Consider the following 17,257-nt stretch of genomic DNA (forward strand, 5'->3'; position numbering starts at 1 on the left):
TTGAAGCCTGACCTTGTTTTGGTTGAAGTAGGCTAAACTTCTTTGACAACAATGATGATACTTCCTGAAGTATGGTGACTGGGACTGTCTCCAAGCAAGATTTTAGCAGGAGGATTTATACTGCTAACAAAGCCTCAGAAAAACCCTGTTGTGTTTATTTCTCTTGTTGCCTTCCCATCGCAGTATCTGTACCATTTCTCAGAAAAAAATTTGTCAATTATATTTCAAGTGGCAATGAGAACTGGAATAAATTTAAATGTTCCTAAGAGATAGATAGATAGATGGATAGACAGATAGTCATCAGTATCATCCTGAGGTTTTTGCAATAGCTTGCAAGTGAGATCAGCAGATAATTATAATAACTTTTAAATTATTTTCTAAAGACTATCTTCATTCTTTTATTTACTGGTACTAACTCATACTCTACTTGGTTTAATATCTTAATCATACTTCAATTGAACAGACTTAAAAACAAAACAAAACAAAAAAGGAAATAATAAAATAAATGCACTCAAAAATAACATCTTATGAGAAAAATAAGAAGAAACTATTTTTCAAGTGGATTTTGTTCTCTTATTATTCTAAATTGGTTCCAAGAAGAAAGTGGTGTAACCTCTTAAGCAAACACTGTTTCCTTATTTTTAATGTATCATTAAATTTGGAGGTTTAATTTTTCCATTGGCATAGAGTTACTGAATGTTAATAATTTTTTGACTAGGATATTGTACTTGTCAAATCAACAATTTATTCGAGTGCAGGGAATCCTTCAAGGATGAATACTAAAAGGTCTTACTAAGGTTTTGGTGAAAAGAGGAGCTGAAACTATTAATACTCATTCTAATCCTTGTGTAATCCTCATGTAGGCAATTTAATCTTTTTTTTTTACACAGCGTCCTTAACTCTGAGATTAATTGTGAAAGCATAAAGGCCAATATGATACCATCCCTTTAAATTAATACCTGGTATTTGGAGACTAGAAAAAAAAAAGTATTTCTCAGCATATTCATTACCCAGCTGAGTCCTTGGTCTCATCTGAAGTATGGCAGGTACTGAGAGCAACACTTTAAGGGTTCATGCCTCCCAGAAGCAAAGGAAACCAAAACCATCAGATAATGAGCTACTCAGTCAGTAATGGCATGATTAGGATTCCACCTGGTAGCTGGGTGTTAAACCACCTGTCACATGGTTGTACATCGAGACCTGTAGATATTCCTCCTGTCCTACAAGATCTCCTTCTAGAAACTGCATACTCTGAATTTGTCTGAAAAATAATACTTTTGCAAAATTAAGATGTTGTGGTGTTTCTAAATATCTCAGCTTGGAATTGTAGAACTTTAAATGCCTTTGGGAATTTCAGGTTCTAGAGACACAGTTGGATGAGAATGTGACTATTACCCACCACAGGTTATTGTTGATATAGAATGCAAATGGCATTTGGACATGGCAGTTGGACAGTCACATATCTTTCCCCAGTGGCTCCCAGACTTCCAAAAACACTGCTCAGTTTTTAGTAGAGTTTAATATACATTGGTCGGGATGACTTGACTAAATCTCCTGAAATGAAATAATCTTAGAAGTCAGGGAGACGTCATCCATTGCCTACACCCTTAGTAAACCTAACAATAATATTCTGTATTGCCTACAGTATTGTCTTTGGTTCTGTGAACTTATAGGAGAACTTGCATATAAGCATCTATGGGAATTGTTATTGAAACTTGACTAATTTAATATATGCCCTATAATATCTTGCCCTAATAATTATGCCCACCCTTTACAAATCAGCCAAAGATGCTGAGTGTTAGAGCCTAAAGGGCAGTTTTTAAAGAAAACTTAGAACAAATACATTTGAAAGGACAACATGTAAAACACAACAAAAACATAAGGAAATTTAGAACTGAACAATAAATATTCCATTGTCTTCCATGTTGGGAAGTAAGCATTAAGAGGAACTTCACCCAGTCCTGCCCTGGGTCAAATAGCCTGGAGCTGTAAAAATGAAGTTCTCTAGGGGGACAGAACCTTGTCCCTTTTATTCTTTGCTTTCCTACAATAAATATCTGGAGAACCATCCATAGCCAGGGGACTAAATCCATCATGTTTACTGTTTCTACTTCAGAGGGTTCCTATGCTTGCTAATCTAATATCATATGATGTCTTTATCCCTGGGTCAAAGAGGGGTAGAAAAGTTTTGAAGAAACATCTACACTATATCCTTTATTTTAATCTCTGCCTTCCTATAAATGAGTTGCTGCTGCTTTTTTTTTTTAAGCTTAAAAGCCAATATGTCTAATTTAATCAGCCTCAATCAGGATGATAAGGAAAGTAGAAACAGGAATGCTAAGCAGTATAAACTTTCCCTATGTGATAATAAAGGAGCAAAGAGATTTCCATTGCAGTTTATGTAGCTCTAGGCAGACCCAGTTTCCACCTCCTTACAGTTAGGCTGGCTAGGCAAAAAGTTTTGTAAATCTTAGGTCATACTTAAAGGAAATGGAGGATTTTCCCAAATTCTAGGTATTCAGCACAGCTTATCATATCTTCATAGCTTTGGCAAAGAGGAAGAAACAAATGTGAGTCTTTGATAGTAAGCGGACATCAGTCTTTCGCAAAGGCATGCTCGATTGTGGCTTAGGGCATGTGCATGTGTTGAAGATGACACTTATTATATTAACATGGACCAAATGCTTAAGCTCTCTGATCCTCGATTTTTCTGAAATAGGCTAATAATACCACCTCATTGGCTGCGTGTGAGGAAGAGCAGGATATTATGTATGGCACATAGGAAAACAGCAGCTTCTATAATGAATGTTTGTCACTTTGCCTTCTCCGTATCCTTTCTTCTCATTTAATATCAGAAAAGAACACGTGTTGGTGGGCCTGTACCTCCCCGGACTCCACCTATTGGTGGCATTGATGGGTCCATAGTTTGGACACATGTTCCAAGCTAGTCGCTCATACCCCTTATCTGAAATTGATCCATAGCTACAAGAAGGGAAAATGAACTTCATTCTACTGCACCTGTTAAGTTGCCTTTGTGATCCCGAAAATGTTGGTAGTCATAGTCCCATCAAAAGGGTGAGACATACGAGAAGGGAAGCCAGACTGAAAGATGGGTGGGTGTGCTTGGGAAGAAAGGGAAAGGCTTTGTGATCATTCTGGTTATGGCTTCCAGCTGTGCCTGAAGCTGTACCTGCCCTTGGAGTTACCAGTTTTAGCATCCAATAAATCTGCCCAACCTTTTTATTATTTAGCTTTAGCTAATTACATTGGGGTTCTGTCACTGACAGTTGGAAGTTCTGACTCTTATAGTCAATCAGTACTCACTATTTTTGAGCTTCCTTGGAACCTTACAGCAGTCTTCAACCACATTTTGGTGTAATTAGGATTTGTGAAAAAAATTTCCTTTTTCCTGATTCTGATGGTCATTTTTCTCTCTTCATTATAGGAAAGATGGTTAGTGGAATGACCTCCCTCCCCCACAAAAAAAGAAAAAGAAAACGTTAGTCTATGAAATACTTCGATTATGTTACTTATCTCGAGTGTGATCAAAATTGTTGCTTTTAGGTACAGAAGACCTAGTAAATGAAGAATACGGTGCTTCTTGTGATGTATTGTGATTTCTGGCAACTCACCGAGCTTGGTATAACTACCTATTCTGTCACTAACTAATTTGTAACTCTGGCAAAGCTAATTAACCTCTTGAAAGTTCAGTTTCCTTTTTGATAAAATATGGAATTTAAAAATACACAACATTTAAAGTTGTTATATGGAACAATCAAGAAAACGCATACGCGTAACTTAGCTAGTTTCTGGTGCAGAAAATACCCTCAATAAATGGAAACAATGACCATTGTTCTTGTCCTTCCAAAGGGTGTTCCCCATCTGGCTTTACCAACTCTCTCTCTCTCTCTAACAAGGAATTACTTCCCTGCTTTGGGAGATGACCTGTGTTTATGTATACAAATTACAAAAAAAAAAAAAAAACCCACATTCTGACTCTTTTTAACTTGTTCTCTTTATAACTAGGTACTCCATCTCCTCTGCAGCTTGTCTGTTGCTTTTAAGCTGGGTTTACTTGATCAAATACTTCTAACTTAATGTGAGTTTAAAAATGAAATTCAAGCCAGCTGTACTGATTTGGAGTCTTATAAGCATAATTATTTTAGGAGACTCTGTAGAGGTTAACATCATTATTTGATTATGAATCACATACAGAACACTTTATTTTTGCAAAGAGCTTTGGCATGGTTTTATAATTTAAAGTCAAAAGTGACTCAGTGGGGGATGTGTCACCCATTATAGATGGGGAAAGAAGAGCCAAAGGGAGTTAAACAATTGCAGAGCAAGTCCACCATTAACCAGAGTGTCTGGACATGGGTTTCCCAAGCACTTACGTCTGCACGAGACTGACTCCACCAGGGCAGTGAAAATTCACACAACTGGATATCATTAGTTTGGCTGTTTCTCTTTTTTACCCCTAAATAAACATTTTGGGGAGGGATTTATTTAACAAACAGTCCATTCTGATGGTGGTACAAAAGTAACTTACTTGACAACAGTCCATAGGTTTAAGAAATGAAAGAAACTAGGTCTTGTTGATCTAATAATAATATTTTAAATTATTTAAACTTACTTTGTTTCAGTGTAATGATCTTCATGCATTTGTCCATCATTGCTATCCTGAATTCACTTTAGTACTGCCCACAGCTACTGTCAATTGACTGGGATAAGATCAGTCCTGTATAAAAATTATGAACCTCAGATTATTATTTGTTTTATCATGCTCTATTTGCTTAAATCGGACTTTCAGAAGAGAGAGAGAGACACATAAAATTCAAATGCTGAATTTTTTAAAAACCCCATTCAATGGTTGTACGTATGCAAATGTGAGGTAAATTAGAAAACTCTCCAGATAGATCAAATATTTTCTCTAAGGAGTTAAAACAATGTTGCTCACAGGGACGCTTTCTCAAAAAGTGAGAATTAATTATCTCCTACTAATATAACTTGAGCAAAGGTGTGCAATTCATTCATGGAATGATGTCACCTGATTTAAAGTCAGATGAGAGAAAATAAATTTCCTCACAAATATTTACTTCTCTGTTCACAAACAAGAGATAACCAAATCTAAATTGCATTATGCAGAAGAGTAACAGTCTTAAAAAGCTTAGGGGCAGGCTTCAGAATCAGTTTGATCCAGGAGTTCAAGTGATACCAAGTTTTGGCTTCTCTCCATTTCCTTTTTCTGTTTTCATATGGTGACCCAAGCAGACTTAGGCTCACATTTTCTTGGTTCAAAAGAAAAAAAAAAGGAAATAAAGAAATAAAAGAAACAAAACAAATAGGAAAGAGAGAAAGGAAAAAAGAAAGAAAGAAAGAGAGAAAGAAAGAAAGAAAGAGAAAGAGAGAAAGAAGAGAGAGAATTTATATTTTTCTAATCATTTGAACATAGAGCCTCAGGCCTGATTTTTGCTTATTTGTTAATTTTGGAACTGGATTGAATCACATAGCCACCCCTGATCTATTTTGTTCACTGATTTATTCATTTCAATAAACACTGAATTCTAGAAAAAGTCTGAGACGTCAGTCTCAGGCCTTATGATAAAATTTTTATTAAACCTTTCATTTATTTCTCAGTTTTTTTCTAGAACAAACAACCCATATAATATGTCAGTTGAAAGAATCTATTCCAGAAGACAGCTGACTCCTCTACCTAAATGACTCTTTAAATGCTGTTTTCTCTTAGGATTTTTACTGTTCCTGCAGTGCTTCTCCGGATTGCACATCATGGGATATCTGAGAGACCAGTTCTAGTACACGAAAGCTTAATTCAAGGCAGCCAAATTAAATCATCCCAGTGATTCAGTAATTTCCCAAGAAGACCTTCAGACCCCAAATTATAAGGAGTCAACTGCAGCGCTTAATTGTTTTCACAGATTTTTTTTCCTCATTGATTTTAATTAAGGTCTTCCTTGTCTTGTGAGCTTGGAGGACTTTCATTGTCTATTGAGATAACTCTATTTGAAGTCAGGTTGGCCAGAAAGTCACAAAAACCTAATAATTTTGCAAGAGCAAGTTACTCTGAAATATTGGGAAACCAGAATCCACCTTCCCTTGTCAGTGACAGTTACAAGTGAATATTGATTTCTGCTAAATGTCTCCTGATTCCCTAAGGGGAGGTAGCAGTTCTAGGGAATCTGGAATGCAAGAGCCTAAAGCTGAGGGCACAACCTTGGAGAAGGGAATTAGCTTTGGGAGTCTGACCTCTTAAGTTTCTCTATAAGAACTGATTTCATAATTCTTCAAATAAAGCTAGCTCATTTTCCTTAGGCTGGAAGAGGGTCCACAGCATTCACACTTAGCTTTCCCACCTGCAACAGAGAGCCATTCTCAATCATCTCCTTTCTTCAGGGGCTGCCAGGGGCTTAAAATATGTTCAATATAGTCTTCTGTTTAAAAGTGGAGGATATGCAGTTAGAGAGAGTAGGTTTCACAACCCTGGCCAACCACTTACCAGTGTGTAGAATTGGATAGTTACATATCACATCCAAATATCAGTGTTCACATCTGTGAAATGGGGAAAACAGTATTATCTACCTTAAATTTGTTTATATAATATCCTTTTCCAATATTTTGAGGGTTAAATGGGTATAGACAATGCTCAGTGATATGTAAACATCATTGTGTAATATGTGTATTAATATAATTTTGTAGAAAATAAAAGGGAGAGGGTGAATGTTTTCACCTTGCATGGTGAGTGATCAGGGAAACAGGGCCAGTCCTGGGAGTGCCAAACCCACAATTCCTCCCACTCTTGTCTGGTTCCTTATGTACACTCCTAAGGGTGGCAGTGAGAGCACTCTCAAGCAGACAGAGAGTACGTGCAGGAAACAAACCAAGGTCTACTGGCAATGGAGACTGAGCTGTAGGGTTAACCAGAAAAACAAAGAGAGGTTACTAACAGCTGACATGGTGCACTGTAAGATCAAGAAAAGACATGCAAGCTTAAGGAACTTGGAAATAACCCCATCAGAGTATAACAAACAAAAAAGAATAAAAAAGAACTAAGAAAGCCAATATGATCTATAAGATATCTTCAAAAGAACCAATATCAGATTCATTGGAATTCCAGAAGGAGAAGTGGAGAAAAAAGGGAGTAGAAAGCTTATTTAAAGAAATAATGGCCAAGAACTTCTGAAATCTGGGGAGACACTTGGACATTCAAGTTCATGAAGCTAATAGGTCATCCAATTATTTCAATTCAAAACCATTTTATCCAAGACACATTATAATGAAAGTGTCAAAAATCACAGATAAAGAGAGAATCTTAAAGGCAGCAAGAGAAAAAAGATTGGAACCTTCACTGGGCTATCAGTGGATTTCTCAGTAGACAACTTACAGGACAAGAGAGAGTGGCATGATGTACTCAAAGTACTGAAAGGAAAAAATGGCCACCAAGAATACGCTATCAGCATTGCTATTCTTCAGAAATGAAGGATAAAAACTTTCCTGAACAAAAGCAGGAGTTTGCACTAAACCTGCCTTACAAAAAAAATGTTGGAGGGAGTTATTCAGGCTGATATAAAAAGATGCTACTTAGAAACATGAAGACATACAAAAATACACAACACAATGGAAAGGCAAACATACATAATCAAGTTCAGAAAACCCTAATTCTGCAATATGATGATGTGTTAACTAAATAACTATATTATAATTTAAAGAAAAGACTAATAAAATAACTATAACTATTATAATTTCTTAATGAAGAGATATTATAAAAAGAGGTAAATTGTGACATTGAAGACATAAAAGGGGAGAAATAAAAGAGTAGAATTTCTTATGTGATTAAAGTTAAATTGCTGTCAGCATGAAATGGACTGTTACATTTATAAGATGTTTGATGTAAGCCTTATAGTAACCACAAAGCCAAACAAGTAGTAGGTTCTCAAAAAAATAAAAGAATCACAGTATGTCACCTTAGATAAACACCAATTCAAAAAGTTAGGCAGCAAGAGAGAATAAAAGAAACAGTGGAACTAAAAAAACAGCCAGAAAACAGTAAGATGGTGTTATTAAATCCTTATATATTAATAACTCTAAATGGAATATATTTTGAATTCTCCAACTAAAAGGCACAGAGTGACTGGACAGATTTAAAAAAAAAAAAAAAAAAGACCCACTGTATGATACCTACAAGAAGTTCACTTAGCTTTGAGCATACATATGCTCAAAGTGAAGGGATAGGAAAAAGGAATCTATGCAAGTAGAACCCAGAAGAAAGAGGGAGTAGCTTACTAAAGCCAAAAACAGTAACAAGAGACAAAGAATATCATTATATAATGATAAAAGGATCATCTCATCAAGAAGGTATAAAATTTGTAAATATACACAGCCAACTGTGGAGCACCTAAATATATTAATCAAATACCTACAGATATGAAGAGAGAAATAGACAACAATACAATAATAGTAGAGGACTTTGATACACAACATTCAGCAATGGATAGATCATCTAAATAGAAAATCAGCAAGGAAATGTTGATTTAAACCATACTTTAGACCTAATAGACATATATAGACTATTCCACCTAACAGCAGAAGAATACACATTCTTCTCAAGTGTACATGAGACATTCTCAGGGACAGTCATAGACAAAACAAGTCTTAGCAAACTTAAGAAAACTGAAATCATACCAAGTATCTTTTCCAACCACAATGGAGTGAAACCAGAGATGAATAACAAGAGGAAAGCTGGAAATTTTACTAAACTACACACTCCTGAGCAACCAATAGATCAAAGAAGAACTCAAAAGGGAAATAAAAATACCTTACAAAAAATGAAAATGGAAACACAATGTATCAAAACCTATAGGATGCTGCAAATGAAGTTCTTAGAGGGAAGCTTATAGAGATAAAAGCATATATTAAGAAAAAAGGAAGATCTTGAATAAACCATCTAACTGTACACATCATGGAATTAGAAAAAGAAAAACAAACTGAGCCCAAGTTTGTAGAAGAAAGAAAATAGCAAATATCAGAGTAGAAATAAGTGAAATAAGGACCAAAAAACAATAGAAAAGACTAATTAAACTAAGAGCTAATTTTTTAAAAGATTTTAAAAAAGACAAACCTTTAGCTAGACTAAGTAAATAAAAGGGAGAGGGGACTCAAATAATAAAATCAGAAATGAAAGAGGAGACATTATGACTGATACCACAAAAATATATATAGGATCATAAGAGACAAATATGGCCATTTATAATGCCAACAAATTGGCTAACCTAAAAGAAATGGTTAAATTTCTAGAAATATACAACTTGTCAAGACTGAGTTATGAAGGAATTCAATATTTGAACAGATCAATAATGAGTAAAGGAGATTGACTCAGTAATCAAAATCCTCCCAAGACAGAAATGCCCAGAACCATCTGGTTTAAATGTTTAAATTCTAGTAAACATTTAAAGAAGAATTAACACCAGTCTTTCTCAAAACTTTCCCAAAAATTGAAAGGGAGGAAATACCCTCAGACTCACTTTACAAGGCTAGGTAAGGAAAATACAATAAAACTGTAGAGCAATATCCCTGTTGAATGTAGATGCAACATTTTCAACAAGATATTAGCAAACCAAATTCAACAGCCCATTAAAGTGATCATTCACCATGAACAAGTGGGATTTATCTCTGAGATGCAAGGATGGTTCAACATACTCATATCAAGAAATGTGATACATAACATTAACAGAATGAAAGTCATCTGATTATCTCATTATATGCCAAAAAAATCATTTGACAAAATACATCTTTTCATGATAAAATCTCTCAACAAATTGGATATAGAAGGAACACACCTTAACATAATAATGACCGTATATGACAAACACACATTAACATCACATTCAACAGTGAAAGATGTAAAGCTTTTCCTTTAAGATCAGGAAGAAGACAAAGTTGCCCATTATCACTACTCTTATTCAACATAGTACTGAAAGTCCTAGCTAAAGCAATCAGACAAAAATAAAGATATTAAATCAAAAAGGAAGTAAAATTATGTTTCTTTGCAGATAACCTGATCTTAGAAAATCCTTAAGACTCAACCAAAAATATTGTTAGAATTAATCAATGAATTCCTTACAGTGGCAGGATATAAAGTTAACAGACAGAAACAATTTCATTTCTATACACAAACAATAATATATATGAAAAAGAAATGAAGAAAATAATTCTATTTCCAATGGCATCAAAAACAACATAATACTAAGAAATAAATTTAACCAAGGTCGTGAAAGATCTGCATGATGAAAATTGTAAGACTTTGATTAAAGAAATTGAAGGGGAAGCAAACAAATGGAAAGATAACCACGTTTGTTGATTAGAATAATTAATATTGTTTAAATGTCCAGCCTACCCAACACTGTCTATAAAATCATTACAGTCACTATCCAAATTCCAATGATATTTCTTGCATAAATAGAAAAAAAACCTGAAAGTTTGTATGGAGCCAAGATCCCAAATAGCCAAAGTAATCCTGAGAAAGAGGAACAAACTTAGAGGCATCATTTTTCCCAAATTCAAACTATACTGCAAAGCTAAAGTAATCTAAACAGCATGGTACTGGCATAAAATAGATACACAGACTAATGGAACAGAATAGAAAGCCTGTGAATAAGCTCCACGTATATGGTCACCTAATATTTGAAAAGGGAGCTAAGAATATTCAATAGGGAAAGGGTATTCTCTTTAATAAATGGTGCTGGGAAAACTGGATAACCACATACAGAGAAATAAAACTGAACCCTTATAACACTTACAAAAATTAACTCAAAATAGATTAAAGACTTAAATATACAACCTGAAACTATAAATATTCACAGAGGAAAACAAAGGGAAAATGTTGCTCAATAATAGTCTTGGCAAGTATTGTTTGAATATGACACCAAAAGCATAAGCAACTAAAGGAAAAATCAAGAAGTAAGATGACATCAAACTAAAAAACTTCTCACAGCAAAAGAAACAATCAATGAAAGGAAAAGGTAACCTGTGAAATGAGGGGAAAATATCTGTAAATTATATCTGGTAAGAAGTTAATATCCAAAATATATAATAAGCTCATAAACCTCAATACCAAAAAAAATCAAACAATCTGATTAAAAAATGGTAGAGGAAACTGAATAGACTTTTTTCAAAGAAGATGTGCAGATGCCAAAAAGGTACATTAAAAGATGTTCAACCTTGCTAATCATGAGGGAAATGAAAATCAAAACCAAAGTGAGATACCATCTCACACCTGTTAGAAGGATTATCAGCAAAAAGACAAGTGAAAACAAATGCTGGCAGAGATGTGGAAGAAAGGAAACACTTCTGCACTGTTGGAGGGAATTTAAGTTGGTCCAACCACTATGAAAAACAGTATGGAGTTTCCTCAAATTATTATCTATAAAATAGTAGTACCATAAGATCCAGCAATCCCATTTTTGGATACATATCCAAAGGAAATGAAAACACAATAGTAAAAATATGTCTGTACTCCCATTTTTACAGCATTATTCATAACGATATGGAAACAACTTGTCTGTCAAAGGATGAATGGATAAAGAATTCACATATATATGTACGTATACTTTATCTATATGTGTGTGTGTGTGTATATGTACAAATAATGGCATATATATATATATATATATATATATATATATATATATATATATATATATGTAATGAAATATTATGTGGCCACAGAAAAAAAAGGAAATCCTGCTATTTGCGACAACATGGATGACACTTGGGAGCATTATACTAAGTGAGAGAAGTCAGACAGAGAAAGACACATACTAGATGATCTCATATGTGGAATCTACAAAAGCTGAACTCATAGTAACAGAGTGGAATGATTACCAGGAGATGCAGGGTGCGGGAAATGGGGAGATGTTTGTCAAAAGGTGCATACTTGCAGTTACAAGATGAATAAGTTCTAAAGCAGTTGCAAGATGAATAGGTGCTCAGCATTATGATTATAGTTAAACATACTGTATAATATACTTAAAAGTTGTTGTTAACTCTTCTCACTGCAAAAGAGTGATAATTACATGACATGAAGGAGGTGTTAGCTAACACTGCAGTGGCGATCATATTGCAGTATATAAACGTATCAAATCAACACGGCACGCACCTCAGATTTACACAATGTTATATGCCAGTTGTATCTCAATGTAAAGGAAAACATAATATAAAGATGTCAGAAAGGAAAAATTATAGTTCAATCCTGACTTTGTCTAGTGTCAAAGCTCACTAGCCTCACCTTCCTCCAAGTCCTGTAGAAAGGGGTTTTTACAGAGAAAGCAAATATTTGTCACCATATTTGAAGAAAGGACAAAGTGGGTTTTGGCAAGTAGACGAGTGGAGCAGGCGGTGCTAAGATGAACTGCACACAGTAAGAAAACTGTCATCATCAAAACAAAGAACTGTAAACTGGATGATGGCAATTAGAAACTTGAAAAGACACTGGAGGGAGAGACACAGGCTAGATCATGCCAAGGGTCTTCTGCGTCATGCTGGGTATCGGAGTCTATTTGGCGAGATGTAATAGAGAGAAGTCATTGACTCCGTTCGTTTCAGACGCTTTGACCTGCCACTATTAAAGCCTCTTTGTACGGCCTTACTTCTGAAGACTTCAGTGTGTTTTTTTATTGTTTTAAAGATCATATTTGCTTATTTAAAATATCATGAAGAAAATGGAGTAGTGGAACCGTGCTTGCATATCATTATCAATTGGTAAGTGCTAGTCATTGATATTATCATCATATCACTATATTATTTTCTCAGTTGATCTTTCTCCGATGCCTTTCATATTAAAGAGAAGACCATCAACTTACCTGAGTGACCCGGAGGGACCTAGTGGACTCTGGGACTCACTCTGGGTATTCCCCACTCTGGAAGCCTCGTCCTGCAGTTTATGCTTTCAACAGAATCTCCTTCAGACACATCACACACATCCAAAAGCCACCGATTACTAAAATACCAACTTTCAGACTCCCTGCTTTTTGTTCTCTTATATTCTGCCAATTGTCCTGAGCAGACCACTAACACCCACCTGTATAAAATGTCCGATCTATAAAAATGTTTATGCTTCAATCTTGAGAGGTTTGCTTCATGTTTGAAAAAAAAAAAGCTTTTATACTTAAGACTAAAAGATGCATGTACGATTAACATTACATTACAGTGGCAAATGCATAAAATATCTGTTTAAAGTAATGCTTGGGTTAAACAGGAGAAAGACTCTTTCTCCTTATGCCACTGTGGGAGGAAGGGAATTTTTAGGATATTCCATTTATGAAAATGTTAAGACTCTCTTAATTGTCCAGCTGGCCCAGCAGCTTCAGTCTCCAGAGCAACTGAGATGCATAGACACATTATATAATGGAGATGTAAGTGTTGCTTTATTTTTACTCCTTTGTTCTGGGAGGTGTTATAAATTACATCCTTAACTGCAGGGACTTGCCAGGTGACTCAGCCAAGCTGCGCTTACCACCTATCATGGAATATTGACCAAATTCAATAACATTTAACAGCTTATACTGAGATCCTTTTCAAAGGCATAAATATGTGCAGATAAAACCCCACGCACAGTGCAGCAGCTATGGGGCACACAGAAAACAGGTACTGCTGGAGATGTACAGAATGCGGTGCTCATAGCTAGGAGATCAATTTATTCAGTCAACTACAATGAAGAAGTCAGAGATTAAAACTAGCCAAATGAGAGAGGTAAAAGTCTGGGGTCATTATGCTTATCCTTAGTCCTTTTTTTTTTTTCTTGAAGGTTTTGATCAATTTATCTCAAAGTGGCATCTCATTCGGTATTTGTAATTAACTGATTCTGTGCAGCTGTTTTTCCCTATTAGAATGCTGAAGTTTGGGACAGATTTCTTTTTCAGTTTTAAGTGGAATAAGAATAAGGGAAATGAAATAACTTCCCCATGTTCCCAAGGCAAGTCTCTGATACTGCAGTCAGAACTTCCAGGCTTCTCATAGTAATTTTGTACCTGTGAATTTCATGGGTAAGAGACATTTTACAGTGCAGCTGAAAAAGAGATAGAATTGAAAGAGAGACATGTGAGAAATATGTGCCCAAGAGCTTATTTCACCGTAGGAGGCAATGGTCTAATTAGTAAGTGCATCCGCTTTGGTGGGTTCAACAGTACTGAGGAATAGCTTGCCAAGGGTACCAGGGAGAGATGGACAAAACTACAGAAACCAGCTTGACTCCAACAGCTAAAGGTACCTATTACTAAATTTGCAATAGGAGGATTATAATAATCATAGTAAAAATAGTCTTAACTAGTGGGTAGTTTGTACTCATTTTCCGGACGCTGCTAAGTACACTCCATGGATTCTGCCATGGGATCCTCATGACAACCACAGGATGAAGAGAGTGTAGCTGTCACCAGTTATCAGATGAAGGAACAGAGTCTTGGCGAGATAACACAGCTTCAGCATGACTGCAAGCAAGTGAAAGATGCTCTTCGAACTCCAGTGGTTTGATATGAAAAACTCACAGACTTAGCCACAGCCGTCTGAAGACTTCCAAGGCCATTAAATATGGCCTGAATTATGAGCTCATAATCAACTTATCCCTGATAAAAAGTGGGCCTTAGTACTTTGATGGCTAGCCCTCAAATTCTAAACTGATTTTTAACTCTATTTGTTAAACCATTGCAAAGTAGTAAATATTAAAAGTATTGTGGATATGGGGGTGCAACTGAGGGATTTACATTATGCCAGGATGTCCTGAATTCTAATACAGTATCCAGAATTCTGCTTGCAAAGAATTTATCCCACCCCAAATGGTCTTTGAAGTAGAGACATACGCAACAAGGCAAAGGAAGGCCAAAAAAAAAAAAAAAATTAAATTGGACTTGAGCCTTAAACCCTTATAAAAAATTTTAGTTGGCTAGGTTTGATAGCAGAAGTATAAATACCTGAATTCAACTTACATAAATCTCAGGGCTTAATTAATTTGACAGGTGTTTTTGGACTAGCCAGTTGTTCCAGATGCTAATTTCAGGATGATTACATAAGAATCACTAAAGGATTCTTAAAGACACAAATTAAAGCACTAAATCCTGGGGAAGTATAAGGCAGAGGATTTCTAAGACAGAGCCTAGGTAAGTCCACCCATTCATCTGTTTTTTAAGCTCCTTGGTAATGTTGATATCTAACTAGTTTTGGCAATCATTGCATAGACCTTTTCATCAAGTTCAAGGACTCCGTTCCTAGCATAAATGGCCTAATCCACATATCAGGGCTCCTAGTGGGTGACTGCCCAGTTCTTGTTACCATCACATTTGTGTCCCTGCTATAGTCTGAGAGATGTGAGTGTATGTGGGTGTTTTGTGTTGGGGGATAGGTTATCTGTCAATCCACTGACTCCTCCCAGAGGATAACTCCTATTTTGAGCAATGTTTATACTAGGATCTATTAAGAATGACAACAATAATTAAAATGCAAGGGAACACAAATACTGTAAGTGAGGAATCCATTAAAACCTCTGGGGCTTCAGAAAGAAGAACTAATTTTCGCTTGAAAGATGAAATAAATGTCTATGTGCAAAGGAGATATTTTGCAATGCAATTGAGAAAGGAATGGAAGCAAAAATAAGAGCTCCATTCTCATGAGTTTAGTTCATCGTGGGAGGCAATGACCCTTTAAATAAGCAGAGTGTGCTTTCAGAACTTGTAGTGAATTTCACCTTCAGACTTTTACAGAACTGGGAATTGACTTACTTAAGGAAGGATCATGTGATTTCAGCCTTGAAAGGTGGTATATGTAGGAAAGAATGGAATTTATATTTAAATTCTGTACCACAAATACAAATTAGAAGTACTGAAGGGGGAAATATGATCTTTAATTGCTACTAAACATACCAGAAGATGTTGGAAAATCTACAAGATTGCTCAGTATTAATTTACCTTCATTGTCTAAAAATTAACAATAGCCATATTTCTCACTCTCATCATTCAATCCTTAAAAAGAAAATGATGATGCAAGGTTTTTTCTTTTTTAATTATTATTACATTCCAAAGAAACATGATGAGTTTTCCTGAATGAAGACATGTAAAGAAAACTCATTCATACCTTTGTTTACTGTTTGAAGAAAAGGCGGGCTTTAGAATTCCCTTTGCAAAGAGGCTTCCCAGGAATCTCGGACCTTTTGTCTAGATGGATTGTAAATCTCCTATGTACAAAAATGAGCATTTGAATGAAGGGAGCAGTGATTTCCCAGGAGTCTGTTTCATTACTCAGCAGTTACAGAAGACCACCATATGTCTGTGATGAGCACCCTCACTTTAAAGATCTAATGCACGTACACAACCTCTAGAAATCCCAAAGATTTTAGTCATCATTATTTTTATTTTCTGCTCTCCAAGCTAATTTGAGGCTTTCAAAGTTTTCCCCCATATTTTATGACATCTCCCTTTTCAGCATAATGCTCTCTGGACCCTTCACCTCTATCATCTTCCTCATTTTCATTTTATTCAACACTTGATTTTTTATTCTCTCACTTGCTGATTTTTTAAACCTATATTCAGCCTAGCCAGAGATTGCATTTCAGCATAGTCCATCCTCTCTCCCATCCTTCAAGCATTTCAGTATGTGCTAAACTGCTCTTAGCCTTGGGGAAACCGTGCGTGGTAACACATTTCCTCCTTTGGATTGATGTGCCCTGTGTTTAGATTATTGAAGCACTTTGTAAAATACCCCTCAACTCACTGTCACCTTCGTACACATTTCCCATGATTCAGGTCCTCATTATAAGACCCCCAGAAGGACTCTGCCTTCACTGCTTCTTCTGCCATGTTTATATTTCAGCAGTTCAGGAATTTTATTGGACTCCATAATTTCAGAAGTTTATACCCTGCATGTACATAGCTTTATATAATTTAGAGGTTATTATTATGATCAGTGGGTGAGATAGATATTATTTTCCTCAATTATCAGACAGAAAAACTAAGGCTAAGAGAGCTGCCCCAAAATATCAGGCTAATAAATGAAGTATTCAACATCGAGACTCTTGTGTCCTAACTTCAAGTCCTGTACATTTACTTTGATGCCAAAATGCTGTGTCATCCATTCAATGTCCATTTTTATTTTCTTTTATTTCAAATTGAAAGTTCTCTGGCAGAAGTTATCATCTGTCATTATTATTCTAAAAAAAAAAAAAAACCTAAACATGTAGCACATTTTCCACAACTACTTGCTG

Source organism: Camelus bactrianus, chromosome 21 (genome assembly GCF_048773025.1).
Source record: "Camelus bactrianus isolate YW-2024 breed Bactrian camel chromosome 21, ASM4877302v1, whole genome shotgun sequence".
NCBI classification, from domain to species: Eukaryota; Metazoa; Chordata; class Mammalia; order Artiodactyla; family Camelidae; genus Camelus; species Camelus bactrianus.